The sequence below is a fragment of the Podarcis bocagei genome, assembly GCF_964188305.1.
Source record: "Podarcis bocagei genome assembly, chromosome: 3".
Classification (NCBI taxonomy): Eukaryota; Metazoa; Chordata; class Lepidosauria; order Squamata; family Lacertidae; genus Podarcis; species Podarcis bocagei.
Window position 1 is genome coordinate 7,717,186 of NC_138127.1, and position 18,217 is coordinate 7,735,402.

The 18,217-nt window shown below is 41.3% G+C and overlaps 1 protein-coding gene across 1 annotated transcript in view; it reads left to right on the forward strand.

Annotated features, from left to right (window-relative positions):
• The window catches only part of CSMD1 (CUB and Sushi multiple domains 1), a 998,673-nt gene that overhangs the window by 28,330 nt on the left and 952,126 nt on the right, over positions 1 to 18,217 (forward strand). The gene's annotated exons all lie outside the window — the stretch shown is intronic.

Here is an 18,217-nt window from a genome sequence, read left to right on the forward strand (position 1 = left end):
GCAACATGTTATGATTTCTTCCAGACTTTCAATTACTCCAGCCTAATCATCTTCATCATCATTATCATCATACAATGTGATTCTCAGGATATCATATTTAATTTCAAAGTGATACATGGAGAATGTCATGAAAGGACTTAATTAATACCCTCATGGATTAATGGGTTTGTGGGAAGTGATGGTAATGCGCTCACTGACCATGCTTCTTTGTGGCAACACATTCTGCATTGAGAAAGAACCTGGAATCATTCAATGAACCTGAATGGTGGGAGATTCAGGAAAAACAAAAGGAGGCACTTATTCACATAGCACAGAGTTGTGGAACTCATTACAAATTTGTGGAGGACAAGGCTATATCAGTGGCTACTATTTATGACTGTATATTTCCAAGGTAGATGCTACCTTAAAGATCAAAGGTAGCATGCCTCTGAATACCTATCTCTGGGGAACATCAGCAGGAGAGGTCTGTTGCTCTCAAATCTTTCTTACAGGTTTCCCATAGGTATCTGACTACTGTGGGAAACAGGATGGCAAGCTAGATCATTCTTTCATCTTTTCCAGCAGAGCTTCATTTATTAATGTCATAATTAGCACTACTGTTAAGGGGCATCATTCTGGCATTCTGTAAAAATTGTTATGTGTGCTGGCTCCAACACCTGCACAGTTAAGAGACCTTATCCATCTTTGTGGAAAGTAATGGACTTTTCTGGTATTTTACTCTTTGGAAGGTATACAGAATTTGACACACTTCTCTGATCTATAAAACAAGTGTCATGAAGCGTTATTTATAAGCAAATTACTAAATCACCTTCCAGGTTGCCTTAATAAATCACTGCAAGACTCATTAGTGTAATTTTCTAGACCTAGTCAAGGTGTGACTGTTACATCCTCACAAATGTGCTTAGTAATGCAGTAACAATAATAGTCTTGGCAAACTAATGGTATTCTGACTGAAAATGCATGATTTGCTGGATAGTAAAACACTGGATCTTAATGAATTTACCTTAGTTTGTTCAACTTTCCCTTGTCTCTTGTTTGAGTGGATGGTTGCAGTTTGTGTCAGTAGGCACAATATGAAGCCAAAGTTCAATCTCTGACATCTTCAGGTAGGACTTGGAAGGACCCCTGCCTGAAACCCTGAATTGTCACCACAGATTAGTGTAGACAGTACTGAACTTCATGGAAAAATGGTTTGACTCAGCATAAAGAAGACCCCAAGCATACTTAACCAAGGCAGGCCAGTAGTGCACTTGGCCGAAGCTCAGTGGACAGAGCACATATCATGTATGCAAAATGCTTAGCTAAAGTGTCCCAGGCGACATAGCTGAAAATAACTCTTAAAATCCAGGATAGCTGATGCCAGTAAGAGTGCAGTGGACAGAACTTGGCTTGATACATCAACATTATGATTTACTATAAATTAGCTTCTTATGTTCAGTCCAGCAATGTCAACTCTGTCTGCCTGAAGCTATTCAGATCTTGTATCGAGATGTTTCTCAGGCTTGCTTTCTTATGTCCTTTGATTTGAATTAGGACCTTTCTACATTCAAAACTATTATTCATCCCCAGGTGAAATTCCTAACAATACAGCCTTGTAAGAGTTTACCTGCAGGGTACAAATAATAATAATAATAATAATAATAATAATAATAATACCACCCCACCCATCTGGCTGGGTTTATTATTATTTAATACCCTCATTATTTTCCACATGAGATACTTAGCTGTGTGGCCTGCAATCATGTGCAAACAGAATTTGGGCACTAAAAAAATAAAGTAAAAAGAAAACCTGGCATTTATCATACCACCAGCCCACACCAACCCACAATAGTCAAGTCACATATAGGCGCTCATAAAAATCTCAACCCTCCAAGTGAGGAAACAGAACAAAATAATATTATGCAGGCATTCCACCTGGGGCATAAACAATCACTTCCCTACGCATGTCTTCCATTCAGGGGTTCAAAACTCTCTGGGACATCTGGTCTCTCACATTGGGCACCCCAATAATTAGTGTTACATTTGCAACTGTGGCTAATAGTTATACTATCTTAACACAGCTGCTCTCAAAACTAGATTGTTTTTCATAAGAGGGGGGCAAAATGAGTAATACTAACCACCACTTTTTAATATTTGCAAATGTCTTGAAAAACTGTTCATCAAACAGTTTCCTTAATCTGGGGGTGATGGTGATTAAAAGTCTTGGATGTCCAGAATAAGTAGACCTTTGAAACTGCAACTCCCAGTGGTGGCAACATAATTTTTAATGTTTTTAATTATTTGGTCCAAAACCGGGAAATGTGAAGTATATGCTTCTCAAACGAGATATTTTTTTCACAAATTTTGGAATTGCTAAATTACACAGCAGGAAACAAAGTAACACACTGAGCTTAATAACTGGGAGTTATCTCCAGTCTTATGGTATTTTGCTAAAGTGTCTGTCCTCAATACACATTTAACGATAACGATGTATTACAAGAAATACATATTCATATGCCAGTGTTACAGGAGTATGTATAGGAATCAGACATCACAACTGAGGCAGATTTAAAAGTTACTTGTTATCAATTACAGCAGATGTGGGAACCACACATTGGTCTGGTCATAGGAGCCAACTCCTAGGGGCTATCCCTTTGTTGTCCCTCCATGAAATATTAGAAGGGGATGGGCCTTGCCATTCAAATAGTGTGTGTGTGTGTGTGCGTGTGTGCGCATGCGAGCGCCACATCATGTGATCTTATTCAGGCCGTGTTCAGAAAGTGGGGGGGGGGGATGAGTGTTCAGACCCCTGGGCCCTCACTTGTGGGGTGCCTCAGGGTTCCGTCCTCTCCCCCATGCTTTTTAACATCTATATGAAGACACTGGGAGAGATCATCAGGGGGTTTGGACTGGGTGTCCATCAATATGCAGATGATACACAGCTCTACCTCTCTTTCAAATCAGAACCAGTGAAGGCGGTGAAGGTCCTGTGTGAGTGCCTGGAGGCAGTTGGAGGATGGATGGCGGCTAATGGATTGAAGTTGAATCCTGACAAGACAGAAGTACTCTTTTTGGGGGACAGGGGGTGGGCTGGTGTGGAGGACTCCCTGGTCCTGAATAGGGTAACTGTGCCCCTGAAGGACCAGGTGCGTAGCCTGGGAGTCATTTTGGACTCAGAGCTGTCCATGGAGGCGCAGGTCAATTCTGTATCCAGGGCAGCTGTCTACCAACTACACCTGGTACTCAGGCTGAGATCCTACCTGCCCGCGGACTGTCTCGCCAGAGTGGTGCATGCTCTAGTTATCTCCCGCTTGGACTACTGCAATGCGCTCTACGTGGGGCTACCTTTGAAGGTGACTCGGAAACTACTTCTAATCCAGAATGCAGCAGCTAGACTGGTGACTGGGGGCGGCCGCCGAGACCACATAACACCGGTCTTGAAAGACCTACATTGGCTCCCAGTACGTTTCCAAGCACAATTCAAAGTGCTGGTGTTGACCTTTAAAGCCCTAAAAGGCCTCGGCCCAGTATACCTGAAGGATGTATACTTATATAAAACGGTAAAGGGACCCCTGACAGTTAAGTCCAGTCACGAACGACTCTGAGGTTGCGGCGCTCATCTTGCTTTACAGGCTGAGGGAGCCGGCGTTTGTCTGCAGACAGTTTTTCTGGGTCATGTGGCCAGCATGACTAAGCCGCTTCTAGCGAAACCAGAGCAGCGCAGGGAGAAAACGTTTACCTTCCCGCCAGAGTGGTACCTATTTATTTACTTGCACTTTTTGGCGTGCTTTCAAACTGCTAGGTTGGCAGGAGCTGGGACTGTGCAATGGGAGCTCACCCCACTGCAGGGATTCGAACCACCAACCTTCTGATCGGCAAGCCCAAGAGGCTAAGTGCTTTAGACCACAGCGCCACCCACATCCCCATAGTACTTATATACTTATATACTTTTTAAAAAAAATTTTTTTATTAAAGTATATACTTGGTACCTATTAGTTTATTCTGTAAAGGTGATAAATTAACTACTTCATTTAATCCCATTTTTCTGATGTGTATATCATCAGATTCTGTATAAAACAATATAACTCAAGGTGATTTAATAATTATGAATTTGGTTTAGATGTTTAAATAACAGATCTTTTATATCTTTGATTGTCCAAGCCCAAAATAAAATGTAACCTCTATATTTTACATCTGTAGCAGAATGTGGAAGATGAACAATTTTGAGATTAAAACATGTTCAGACTCCTATCCACTACCTTGCTATTTCTCTGAATGTCATTGGAAGCATTTCCCTGCAACAGGCAAAATAAATTATGGTACTGAAGCATTTCTAAATTGATGCTTAAGGCTTGAATTCTAAGAATGGCTAGGTCTTATAGATAAAACTTTATTTTACAAGTGTGAAAACACTTTTTCCCTTTTAAATGGAATTATTAAGTTCACTGAACTCATATGCTTCTGAACCTTGTAATGTTTTGAGGATGGCTGAGAGAGTGAAAAGATAGCATGTGAAATAGCTTTGTGACCCATTTATTTTCAATGGGTCATTCCTTTTAGAACAAGTTACCCCGAAGGAATTCATTAACTCAGAGATGAACGTTTCAAAATATAGGCTTCTATGCTTTACAATAATACCTTGGTTACAGCTTCTTTCAAATGTCATGGCACTACTAAAAACCATAATTGTTTGCCTTCAACTGTAGGACAAGCACGCTAGTAAAGTAGCAGAAAAACATGCATTTACTGTTACCGGACTGGCCTACCTGCAATATATTTTCTTCTAGCAAATTTCTCTTCCTATGACCTTGTGTGACCATAGCACTTTCAGATTTTTGTGGGATCCCGATCAAGTCCTCAACTGTACCCTTCCAATAACCTTCCTGCCTCACTTTAGTTATGGAAGTATCAGAAAAAAGTGTAGGGACATTATGAGCTTATTTGAGAGAAAGTTTGCCACTCTTCCGTATAACTCTCCTTCATGCCTTGTGTGATTGGGTGGGAGAAGATTTTAATGAAAGAAACCATATCATGAAGTTAACTACTCCTCTCCTGGCTTAACACATTGAGTGGTCTGTTCTGGACTTTGGAAGCCTAGGCTAGCCAATGGCTGCCTCAGTGTCCCGTGTGTGTGTGTGTGTGTGTGTGTGTGTGTGTGTGTGTGAATAATGTTAGCTGTTGAGGTGTGGTAAATGCACACCCATATATCAAAAACCTCTCATATTAATTGAACCTTTGAAATCAAGCATCAGTACTCTTTTAGAACAAAATGATTGTTTCCAGAAGACCTTCTATTTACTGCACTGCCTTATTTATTTACTATACTTTCTGGGCAGCTGTTTATAGGGTAAAGATAATTACATGACTGTTTTCTTATTCAATATGGTTGTAATGCTAAGCACATTAACTGTTCAATAGAACCCACAGATATAACAACACTTAGGCTTTCATAACTGTACTGAGGTGTAAGCAACTGAAGCACTGTTGGCTCCATCAAATGGAAGTGTGCAAAATTGCTTTGAGAAATGCAAATTTTGAATCACTCAGCATTCTTTGGAAGTTTTCCAAATTTACTTTCAGATATAGAATGATGGCATCTTTAAGAATATGTATTCCATCCATCTTTAGAATTATCACCATCCTTACAGAACAGTGGTAGCCAAAATTGTGCCTTCTGAGTTGGAGACTATAACTCCCATCATCCCAGGCCAGCAGAGGTAGCATTTAGGGATGATGGGAGTTTTAGTGCAAAAACATCTAGTGAGCACCATGTTGGCTATCCCTGTTATAAGACCTCCCCCACTTCCCCCTACCCCACTTCCCTTGAAATCAAGCTATTTCACCCAACCAGGAATTTGACTTGAACATTTTGCTTTAAGGCCAGATTTGATGGCAACACCCTTACCAGTGTTTGCTATCATTATTTGCTTCAAACATACATTCAACAGCCACTTCTCTTGCATAAATTGCTTATAATATGGCTTCAGACATATTTACTTTGGCCCTGTAATTTTAACAAAATCCTCAGCAGAGCTATCCCAACTTGGTTGAGGCAGCTAAAAATAGGTTTTTGACTCATGTGTCATGTGGCTTCTGTGGTCCGTGTCTAATAAAAATAAATTAATAGAACATAATAGAACATTAAAACCCTCCTCATACAGGGCTGCCGTCAGGTGTCTTCTAAAAGTTGTATAGTTATTTATGAATTAATATGCATATATGCCATCATTAGTGCATCAGACTGTGCACTACAATGCCTAAATCTCCTTGTTATGTTATATCCTCCCTATAAATAACTCATCTTTGTTAACTACAGAATGCTGTTACTCCTGCAACCTTCCCCATTTCCTTGGGAGTTCCCAAAGCTGTGCCGCACTTCTTATTTCCTTTCCTCAGTACCCCCCTCCCCGCTGACAGTCGGGATAGGTTTTTTCCTTTTCTTTTTCTTTGAGCTATTGAGGCTCAAACTGAAGAGCTGTTTATCTGTGCTGCAGCCTCTCTTTTGATCTATTTCTTGTTGCTTCCAGTAGTGATGTATTCACAGGAACGGATGTAAATACGCCTTCCCCTTTGTGGGTGGTATCAGCATGCCTGTGTATTTCACATGGTGTATTGTTGGAGTGCCAGATCTTTGCTTGACTGTGGGCGGTGTTGGCAACTTCCCTGGACCCTGAGAGATTGAAAGAAAAAATGAAGTACAGCTGCCCTATTTTATTTTATTTTTAATATGAAGGAACAATCAGCAAAAGATTACAGATCCCAGCATGTGATATCTCTGGTCACAAATAAGCACTGCATACTGAGATAGGCTGTATCATCTTTATTAGCAACGAGATCAAGCTAGGTCTGATATGGTGGTCAAAGCACATGGATTTATTCAGCTTTTTCTCTCAACATGTATTGGTTTTCAGAGTAAATGACTCACACAGCCCATGTTGCCTGCGCTATAAGGTCTAAGCTCAAAAAATCAGGTCTGGGGAGTTGGCTTAGATTGCCTTTACTGGCAGCGTTGTTTCAGTTGTGCTCGCTCTGGTCTGAGTCCGTATAAACTAGGCTCTCTGCCAATGACATTTGGGTGCTTTTTTCTTTTTTGTCTGTTGGAGCATAGCAAGCACACGAATGATTCACGTCCCAAAGTTAGGTCATTGGCATGCGATAGAGCCACATGAGTTTATCATATCTGCTCTGAAATGGAAGCAACTGCAGTGGTTGAAAGTAGCCATGCAGATAAAAGTGCATGTGAAGGCAACCCAAAGTTTCATGGTCTAGAATGCTTCACTCGGTAATGGTGACAACCCCTTAGTGAATCAGTCTCTATTGATTCTCTGCTGTTCACAGTGGTGGTAATGAACGATGCTTATAATTTATGAAGCACCTCAAAAGCTAGGTACCGTACAGCCTTATTTTTATTACCTCATTTAACTACTGCACAACTTGACCTAACTCAGCTGCAAACTACATGCAATGCACAAATAAAAAAACAGTAGGCTAACAGTTCATTTTGATGAAGTAAAATCATTTGCAGTAGCAGAAAAGTGTCAGGATGCTGCTTAATTCCCTCCCCACACTGTTCTGCTGCTCCAGATCCGACCCTGCTGTACAAACTTTCTTTTTGTGTATTTTCCCATATTCAGCCAAAACCCCATAAAGAGAATATCCTATGAAGACTATTCAGAGTAGACAAATGGCAATGTAGAGAAGGATGAAGTGCCATCGTGACACTTCTCTGCTCCCAATTTCTCCCACCTGCAGTAGCCGTTCCTTATCTAATGAACCATTAGACTACCACTTGAACTACAGATTTTCGCGCAATGTGTAATCTGGGTAGAATGTCCCTGGGCACCATTCCAGTGCATTTGGATGACCAGATATTCAGATGAATGGAACCTCTAATTACATTGACATCGTTCTATGCTGTGATTGCAGGTGAACTTGGATAATCGGGATCTGTGCATAATCTGAAACGGAAAATAAATATGCTTTTCTAAAAGAAAAATTACAGAATGTCATATAACAGAATGTTACATTAACATTGAGAAAACAACTAGCAACACCTTTGTAAATCCCATCAAGAGCTGCTTTACCATTGTCAAATGTCTGCTACAATACATCGCACTACGTGTCAGGGTCTGCACGGGACATTTTGTCACTTGAGCCAACAGAACTACTTTAGGGGAGGTGAAGACCCCACAGTCCGTAGGAGTTGGCTCCTATGCACATAAGAAAGATGTTTGTTGAGCAGCTGTATCCATACATGTAAGCAGCCAAGTGACAATTTTATAAACGTATCCTAAAAAATCCAAAACAGCAATAAAGCAGTTGAGTACATTTTAATCAAGCACTTCTTTCAAGTATTATGCACACGGTTTATCCCTGATTTGCTTGCTCCCTGGAGTAGCCGTTTTATGTAGGGAGAATAAAGCTTTGGTGTTTCAGCAGGTGAAGAAAGATGTGAAGCACTAATGTCTTTCTATAGTTAGCTAGATTAGACTCTATAAGGCTGTTCCCTAAGAACTGCCCAGAAATGATGTTTAGAGCCATGTGTGGAAATGGCACACTGTAGCTAAAAGTCTGAAATGATGGGTGCCTCTTTCACGAGAGTCTAGCTTCAATAAGAAAATATTAAAATGACAGGCATCTCTGGCTTTTCTCCATTATATAATTGCACACAGTCTACCTTGTCTTCAGATACTGTTGCTTGTGTTGCAGATTTGTATATACTTTGTCTATTAGCCTTGTGAAATGCTTTGAGCTTGACCCTCCCAATGTCAGTGTTGTTTAATGGCACTTTAAACAGAACGTCTTGTCACAACTTATTCCTCCGAGATGCCAGCTCAGCTATCTCACAAATTACCAGGTGTAGAAATGTAGAAATGTATGCTCCTCTGCTCTTAGGTAAACAAGGTAACACTTAGTCACGTGTTGCTTCCATGCATATCTCAGATTTGTTGATCTTATGTCAGAGAAAAACGCTATTGAGTACAGTTAGAAATAAACTTGTTGTCAAATTGATGGGGTATGGGTAGAGGACCCAGTTAGTCATCTTGTAAAGCAAAACTAGGCACAGGAAGAGGGCTATCACATTTTTTAAAAAAATCCAAATATTTTTATTTGGTTTTCATGTAAATACAAGAACAACATATAACTATAGTAACTTGTCCAGTGGTACATTCTTACTAAGTTTCATATGCAGTACACCCTACCCAAGCAATATATTCATTTATGCCGGGGGTCAACAAACTTGTTCAGCAGGGGGCCGGTCCACTGTCCCTCAGATCTTGTGGGGGGCTGAACTATATCTTTTTGGGGGAGAATGATGCAAGAGCACCAGGAGCCCCGGTGGCTGCTTACCTGTGTCTTGCGAGCGGCAGGGGCTGGCGGGGGGACAATTAGCAGTGCGCGAAAGGGCTCTAGAGAGGGGTTGCTTAAAATGGCAGCCGCTCGAGCGCTGCTGCTGCTGTTGCTGCTGGCACAACAAAGCCCCCTTCCTCCTCTAGGCAGGGCAGGGAGAAGCCAGGAGGAGGGAGGGAGGAGGTGCTACCACCACTGCCTTGTGAGGGGGAGGGAGGGAGAGGGAATGAACGTGCATGCTGTCGATCCACGCGATGATTCCTGGACCGTCCGTGGGCCAGATCCAGAAGGCAATTGGGCCTGATTTGGCCCTCGGGCCTTTGTTTGCCTACCCGTGATTTATGCATTGTCAAGAGTTGCCCTTAATGAGGCAGACATAGTGATCAGCCTTCTCTTCTTTAAAAGGCTTGGAACTTTCAGTCTGCATTTTATATGGTGAACTTTATTACTTCAGTTGAAATGAATGGATGTTCCCAAGGCATATAATTATTTTGTAGAAATATATGGCATTACAAAGAAGTGGAGGAAGAGCTTGTTCCCCGCCAAAAGCCACACAGTGTATTGCAAGAAAATTGTTTAGCTGTGTCCCAATTCTAGCTTACTTTGAAAACATGCAAGTGCAGTATATAAACTATGGTTGAAATCTAGAGGACGATTCAGTGTGCTGAACATTCATAGGATAGATAGGGCCCTGAGCGAGAAGTGCTTTTGGTGCCCCTCCCCCTGGTCAGCTTTGTAGGGCAACCCAGGGGTTTGTGATGCCTGGTGCAGGTGAGGTACTGGGGGCCCTGCTGCCGCCCCCTATAAAGACCACCCCTGTGGACACAAAGCTGGGGACCACAGCCAAGAAAGTTTTGCATACACAGACTAAACTTCTTGCCTTGAGCTCCTCCTTGTCCTGGGATCAAACAGAATGACAGATTTGCTTCATTTTTCTCTCACATAAGGGAAAAGAGAGCTGGTTGTACTTCACCTGAGTATCTCCAGCCATCTTCTGGAAGAGCTTATTTCTATTTCCTGCGGCTCAGTCCCACAGGTCTTTTGGTTGTGGCCTTTTCCAGTACTCCAGGAGGAAGCATTCCTCTGTTTAAGACCTGCCCTTATACCATTATTATGCTTTTTCCTGTAGTGACTGCCACAGAAAATTACTCTCCAACAACACCTTGCCTGAAAATCTTAGGTGGCATTCACTCACCCTTCGTGACCACACCATGTCAGCCACAAAACAGACTCCCTGTGCAATGCAGTGTGCTGTGGTGTGCTGCTTGACAATTGCTCTAAACATTTCATAAAGCAAAGCAGTACTTCTTTAAGAGGCTCACCAGTGGGATCCATTTAAATTTTCAAATATTAATTGGGTCCAGTCTGCATATTAATTTTGTGCACTGATGCTTGATCGTTAATTTTAACTGATATTTGCGGTCTGGCTTGTTGAAGTTGCATTGTGCTGAAGATATCTATGAGCATTTTACTACTGACTGTGAACACTGAGTTGAAACATCATTGCAGTATGCAGAACACCTCCTTTAGCAGTAGCAGTGATTCACCACCCACACTTCAAGAGTCACCTTATGTATTCCTGTTAGCACGCTTGCTCATAAGCAAACTGACCTTTAAAATTGGGCATAAAATTAAATCTGGCTCAGAAATCTGTTTTGTTTTGTTTCTTAAGAAAAAGCAAAATTAGCTTTCATTAATTCTAACAGTTTCATGAGCCTGTACCGCCTGTAGCAACCCTGTTTCTTTCCTGACTAATGTTTTCAGATACTATGGTTACTAGGGGTGTACATCAGCTCTTTGAGAGGACCAAAGAATGAGAATTCGAGTGACGCCTCCCATGTCAAATGTGATGTCAGTCAGCCACCCACTGTGAGTTGGATCATGGCCCCCACAAAGCCTTGCATTGCTTTGTAGCTCTGCTGTTTCTGTGCTTTACTATTCAGCTCTGCGTTCCCTATATCTCCATATTTCTAAAGGTCCATGGGCTTTGCAAGAAGCGAGGCTGTCCAAAATGCTGCCTGTGGAGTGCTGAAAAGCTGGGTTTGTTGTTGGTAAAGTACAGCAGTGGAGGGTTTTCTGAAAAGTTACAAGATTTAAAAATCTACTTTGATATGCTACAACAGAAAACAGACAATCTCCAGAACACTACATTCAGCATTCTAGATAGCATTACACTGGAATGCCTTCTGGAGTCTTGCAAAGCCTAACACTGGAAATGGCATTGTGGAGCTGCATTTAAATATATATGTATTAGGCAAGAAAGAAAAAAAGAGGTTGAAAGACTGTCTGAAGGCAAATCTTAAAAAATGTAGTATAAACACTGACAACTGGGAAACACTGGCCTGCAAGCGCTTCAGTTGGAGAACAGCCTCTACCAAAGGTGACATGGGCTTTGAAGACACTCAAACTCAGGACGCAAGGGAGAAATGTGCTAAGAGGAAGGCATGCTTGGCAAACCCACAACGTGATCAACTTCTGCCCGGAAACCAATGTCCCCACTGTGGAAGGACATGTGGATCCAGAATTGGCCTCCACAGTCACTTACGGGCTCATTGTTAAAACCATGTTTATGGAAGACAATCTTACTCGGCTACGAGTGATCACCAAAGAGAAGAGAAGATTAGGCAAGAATATACACCATTCAGTCACCGCTTTACTTACTTACTTATCAAACCTTTATTAGGCATTGTGCAAATAAAACCATAAAAGAGGAAATAACATATAAAAGCTTTGAAATATACATAAAAGGCAGCAGTTGGCTACATACATATATATATATATACATATAAAATCAGTGGTTTTCGTTGTTAACCTGCTCCTTGGAGGACTGCTGCCAAAAACTCGGCTACCCCCGCCGTTACCCTTTGGTCGACGTCGGATAGGCAGAATCCCACACATTCACCTTGCTGGGGTTCCAGACCACCCAAAAGAGGGGACAGCACGCGTTGACGTGGGATACTGTACAATGGGCAATGAAAGAGAATATGCTCTACAGTGTCCGGGACATTCATAGAACATCTGCAGAATCTCTTGTTTCTAGGAATGTTTTGATATCTTCCCCTGACAAATGCTGAGGGAAAAACATTCAAACGGGCCAGCATAAAAGCCCTACGTTGGGCTGGGATTATTAATTTAGTGACGTAATTGGCTCTGCTGTCTAGGATATTTAAATCATAGAATATGGGGGAGCAAATTTTGTTTACAGCTGCCATAATATTTTGTCTCTCGACATCCTTTAGTCTAGTTAGGATATTATGGAAAATGTATTGCTCATTAGAATTGTACAGGGGCTCCAGCTCGATGCCTAAAGATTCAATCTTTTTTTCGAGGTACTGATACCATCTTGATTTATAGGAGTCTTTGAGCAAATCAGCGAGCAGACTTGATGGAGGGCAGCGAAAATGGCAGCGTAACCAGTACTTTATTGAGGTGGACCATGCCCAATATTCCATTGTGTGTATGCCTATTTCTGCACACATTGTTTCATATTTGATCACAGCTGGGAGTCCAAGAATACGTCTCAGAAAGCTGGAGTGAATCTTTTTTAAATCACTGTTATATGCTTGGACCCATAGCGGGATTCCATAGAATATCTGGGATTGCACTTTTGTTTGAAATATCTGATTGGCCGCAGGAATAAATTGATTACCTTTCTGATAATAAAAACGGGCAACTGCTGATGAGGTACACTTTGCCTGTTTTATGGCATTTGTGCGATGATTTGCCCACCCTAAATTGCTCTGGAATAAGATTCCCAGATACCTATAGATTTTCACTTGTTGGATTTCTTGCCCTCTTATTTTCCATTTCTCTAATTTCCAACCATTCGAGAAGACCAAAATTTTTGTCTTCTCATAATTTATAGAGAGTTTGTTACATTCGCAGTAAAGGATCAGAGAAGATATAAGACGTTTCAGACCCAAGCTCGTTAATGATAGTAGGACAGCATCGTCTGCGTATAATAAGAGAGGAACTGGTTTCTGATTAAGTTTAGGGGCATGTGAATCTATTTTTTGGAGGTGATCTGGCAAGTCTGATAAAAATAAATTAAATAGAAAGGGAGCGAGAATACACCCTTGTTTTACCCCTTTCGAGTTTGGGATGTCTGATGAAAGGTGACCTTTGGTGTTAAGTTTGACTTGACAGGTATTGGAAGAGTATAGATTTTGTATTAGAATCAATAAGCGTTGATCAATTTTTAATTCTGCGAGTTTCCTCCACAGCTTTGGGCGGTCAATTGAGTCGAATGCACCACGAAAGTCTACAAAAGCAGCATATATCTTAGATTGCCTTTGGGATCTATATTTTTCAACCAAATGCATAAGTATAAGGCAGTGGTCTAATGTAGAGCAACCTTTGGAGAAACCTATTTGTTCTTTCCCTGGTAAATTTAGATTTTTCATCCAGGTAAGAAGTTTAGATAAAAGGTGCTTGGCGTAGATTTTCCCTATCACTGATAATAGGCTTATCGGTCTGTAATTCCTTGGTTCTTTTGGGTCACCGTTTTTAAAGATTGGGATAATTATTGATCTTAACCATATCTCAGGTATGATCCCATATTTATCTATGAGAGTAAACAATTGAGCTAAGGGTTCTGCCCACCAATCTATATAGGTCTTGAATAATTCTATTGGTAGACCATCTGGCCCAGGAGATTTCCCCGATTTGAAATTTTTAACTATCTCTCTAATTTCCTCTTCTTCTACCCTTGGCCACTCCTGGAGTTTATTGATTTTATTTTTAGTGGTCTCATTTCCTTTGAGTTCACTGTGTAGATTGTTAAATACAGATGTGAAGTATTGGGACCATTTGGATTCTGCAATTGGTGGTAGAGTTAGTTGGTTTTCGGCTTTCAATCCTCCGTACACCAGGTTCCAGAACGCTTTGTTGTTTTTACTCTGAATTGAGAGTCACCGCTTTATTATTTAATGGTAGGAAAGAGCAGAAGAGAGACTCTTGCTCCACCAATCAAAAATATGAAATAACTGTGGAAGAAGATGAATCTTTTTTGTTGTTGTTTAGTCATTTAGTCGTGTCCGACTCTTCGTGACCCCATGGACCAGAGCACGCCAGGCACTTCTGTCCTCCACTGCCTCCCGCAGTTTGATCAAACTCATGCTGGTAGCTTCAAGAACACCATCCAACCATCTCATTCTCTGTCGTCCCCTTCTCCTTGTGCTCTCCATCTTTCCCAACATCAGGGTCTTTTCCAGGGAGTCTTCTCTTCTCATGAGGTGGCCAAAGTATTGGAGCCTCAGCTTCACGATCTGTCCTTCCAGTGAGCGCTCATGGCTGATTTCCTTCAGAATGGAGAGGTTTGATCTTCTTGCAGTCCATGGGACTCTCAAGAGTCTCCTCCAGCACCATAATTCAAAAGCATCAATTCTTCGGCGATCAGCCTTCTTTATGGTCCAGCTCTCACTTCCATACATCACTACTGGGAAAACCATGGCTTTTACTATACGGACCTTTGTTGGCAAGGTGATGTCTCTGCTTTTTAAGATGTTGTCTAGGTTTGCCATCGCCTTTCTCCCAAGGAGCAGGCGTCTTTTAATTTCGTGACTGCTGTCACCATCTGCACTGATCATGGAGCCCAAGAAGGTAAAATCTCTCACTGCCTCCATTTCTTCCTTTTTTACTTCTTCACAAAACACCTCCATTTGTCTACAAGTGAAACTCAGCTGTCCTTCAAAATTTGTACTTCTCCAGATTTTGTGATGTGCACGTCTCAAACCAATGGTTACAAAAATGCATATTTTAGGGTGAAATGTGCATTTAAAATATAAAGTGAAAACAATTACGCAACTGCTCAAATGCCTAGGACCACAATAACTCAAGGAGCACCTCTCCTTGTATAAACTGACCCAGACTCTGAGTTCACCAGCTGAGGCCCTTCTTCATGTGCCTCTTCCACAAGAGGTCTGGAGGGTGGCAACATGAGAAAGGGCCTTTTCTGTGGTGGCTCCCTGTTTATGGAATGCTCTCTCCAGTGAGGTTCATCTGGTGCCTTCATTATATATATATATATATATATATATATATATATATATATATATATATATATATATGGCACCAGGTGAAAATCTTCCTCTTCAACCTGCTGATTAATATTCTACAGTCTTTTAAATGTGTTTGTGGGAGGGGGGTTATTGTTTTGTTTTTGTTCTAACTATTTATTTGTGCTTTTATCATGTGTTTTTACCTTGCGAACTGCCCTGCGATCTTTGAATGAAGGGCAGTATATAAATTTAATAAATAAAAGAGAAATTGCTTGCAAAAAGTTGTACATTAGTCAAAACTACATATAAAATCCAGTTAGGAAAACTCTGCCCTAGCATGCTGAAAAGAATTCATTAGGGTTTTTTAAAATGTAAATTGCTGTAGCAATGTGGCTAACTGAATTTAAGATAGGAGGAGGAATGAGAAACTGAAATTGCTCGACCCTTCCATCCCTAATTATACATTAGTTGCTGCTTCATATATACTGTATATACTCTGTGTCTTCAAAACAAGCTATACTTTTTTATAGTTACCTGCTTGGTAATAATGAGCAAATCCAAAGCATTTTCCTATTTTTATTCCTTTCCTCTTGCCCACATTTCATTTCATTTTCTTCCAGATATTTACAATTTCAGATGAGGGAGCTCTGATTTCAGTGAGTATATCTAGGACAAGATATTGGACTTATCCAAAGGTGGAGATGCATTAAGCTGTGTTTAGATAGATAGCTTTCTTTTTAATGGGTTTTTACCAAAATTCACACTGCTGCCTGTGCCATTATTTTGTCTGAAGAGAAGCTTTAGAGACCATAATCTAAAACTGACGTGCTAATTTTGTTTGATGAAAAGTTCAGTGAAATTTGATGCTGCTAGTTGATCCAATAAAAGATAATCACATCACTGAACACATATCTTTATATCTGTAAGACCAAAACGGCTAGCATCACTTTGATCTCAGAAGGAGGGAAGCTAGATTAGTAGTATAGAACATGAAAGAGAATGTAACAGTGGTCACTAACCAAAAGTAATTAAAACTAAATGAAATCTTTGAGCAATTTTGGAAAAATTGATTTTCAGAAATGAAACATAGTGCAAAATGTAGATGCCTTCCACCAATACTGGAAAATAATAAGTCATAAAATATGAAATCTGTTAACAGTTTATAGTGTTTCCTCTTTCCATGAAATTTATAACCTCCCCTCCCCCATATATAAAGTCTCTGTTCTCCTTATTCAAAGGATGATTTGACAGCTGTCAGAATGTTAGAGGTGTTTATTCAGCTATTGAGGGCAGGATAATAACCAACTCAGATCAGGTCAAGAGTCACGATGTCCTGCATTCTATGTCCATCAGTGGACAGTCATATGTTTCTGGAATGGTGTCTCCTCTCTCCCCCGGATGTGCGTCACCATTTTAGATTGTTTCCCCATCCCCTCTGGCCACCACAGACGCTCACGGGTTCCTGCCTAACCCATCCTTCACATGAGCCAATCGGCGGCAGCCCTTGGGGGGGGGGCATGGCCATCTACTTAGCCCAGCCGACCACTCAGCACAGCATCTAGTCGGTCGGGGGCGTCTCCCACCCTTCCCCTTTCATTAATAGTTGATTACTGCTCTAACCATTTCTTTTCAGCTAACTGGGCTTTGCCATTGTCTTTTGGCAGTTGCCGTATTTAGAGTCAGGAAGGAATTTTCCCTGCTCTGTAGGTTTCGCCTTCCCCATAGCACTAGTCACAACTTGGGGGTTTAGCCCTTGGGCAGAATCCTATAATCTTTCATCCAATTGTTGTGTGGTGAAGTGGTGACTCACACACACACCCTGTTCCCTGTGGTGGTGTTAACAGGGTACCCAGTTAGGGAAATCTCTGTCCAAAGAGCCAAGTGCGTAGGGCTAGCAGGCCATAGAGCTTCTATCAGCGTTTGGGGGCCATTTGCGTAAACCTGCGTTTTGCTATGGTTCCACCCCCGAATAGACCCTGTCATGCCTCAGTTCCCCAGCAGGGGTGCTGCTGAGAGGGATACATGCCCAGTGCCTATGTCAAAGCTTCTTACATCTGAAATCAATAAAGTTGTGGCTGTTTAAATCCCAGACAGTTGCTGTGTCCATTCATTTTACCACTCAGCAACACTGGGAGGGGGAACTCTGTGGCTGGGCACGTAAATGAAGCAAAAAGGATGTAACTTGTCCGGTGATAGATATTTGCATTCAGAGGTATATTCCCTCTCTACAGAAACATTCAATTTTTCTGTCATAGTTAATAGTTATGGATATATATCTATGAAATGCTCCTTTTCCAACAATCAGCAGTTATGGCCATAATCATATCTTGTGACAAAGAGAGCAGATCCATTGCCACCTGAACACAGGTCCTTTCCCACCTCATTTTGAGGCTTCCTCCTTGGCTTCACTGGTGGGCAGAAGGTGAAAATCATTGCTGATGGAATGGTGCTTACATCACTACTTGAGTGGTGGCCAGTGGGAGGCCAGCTCAGCCTCCAGAGCTGAGCAAAGGGACACCTCTACTCAACCCAAGCCCTCCCACAACCCTAAGTAAGGTCTTAGGGGAGTTGAGTTGCTCTGTCCATCACTTAATATTAATAATTTTAATGGTGGTTCAACAATGGAATAAGCTCCCTAGTAAGGTTATGAAATATTTGTCCTCCTTTGGAGACTTTTGAGAGAAAGGCAGGTTAGGAAAGAAGGGGACACGATCTATTTAATCCATGAGGCTATATTGGTGTTTGCTATATATACTTGCCTGGTTTAGGATAATTCCAGTGAGTTTGTACTGAGCTATTTTAGCTGGTAGAGAAGGAGAGGTGAGAAGTATCTGGTGAAGAATTTTAAGACTACCAATATGTGCTTAAAATAAAAATAATGTGCTTCC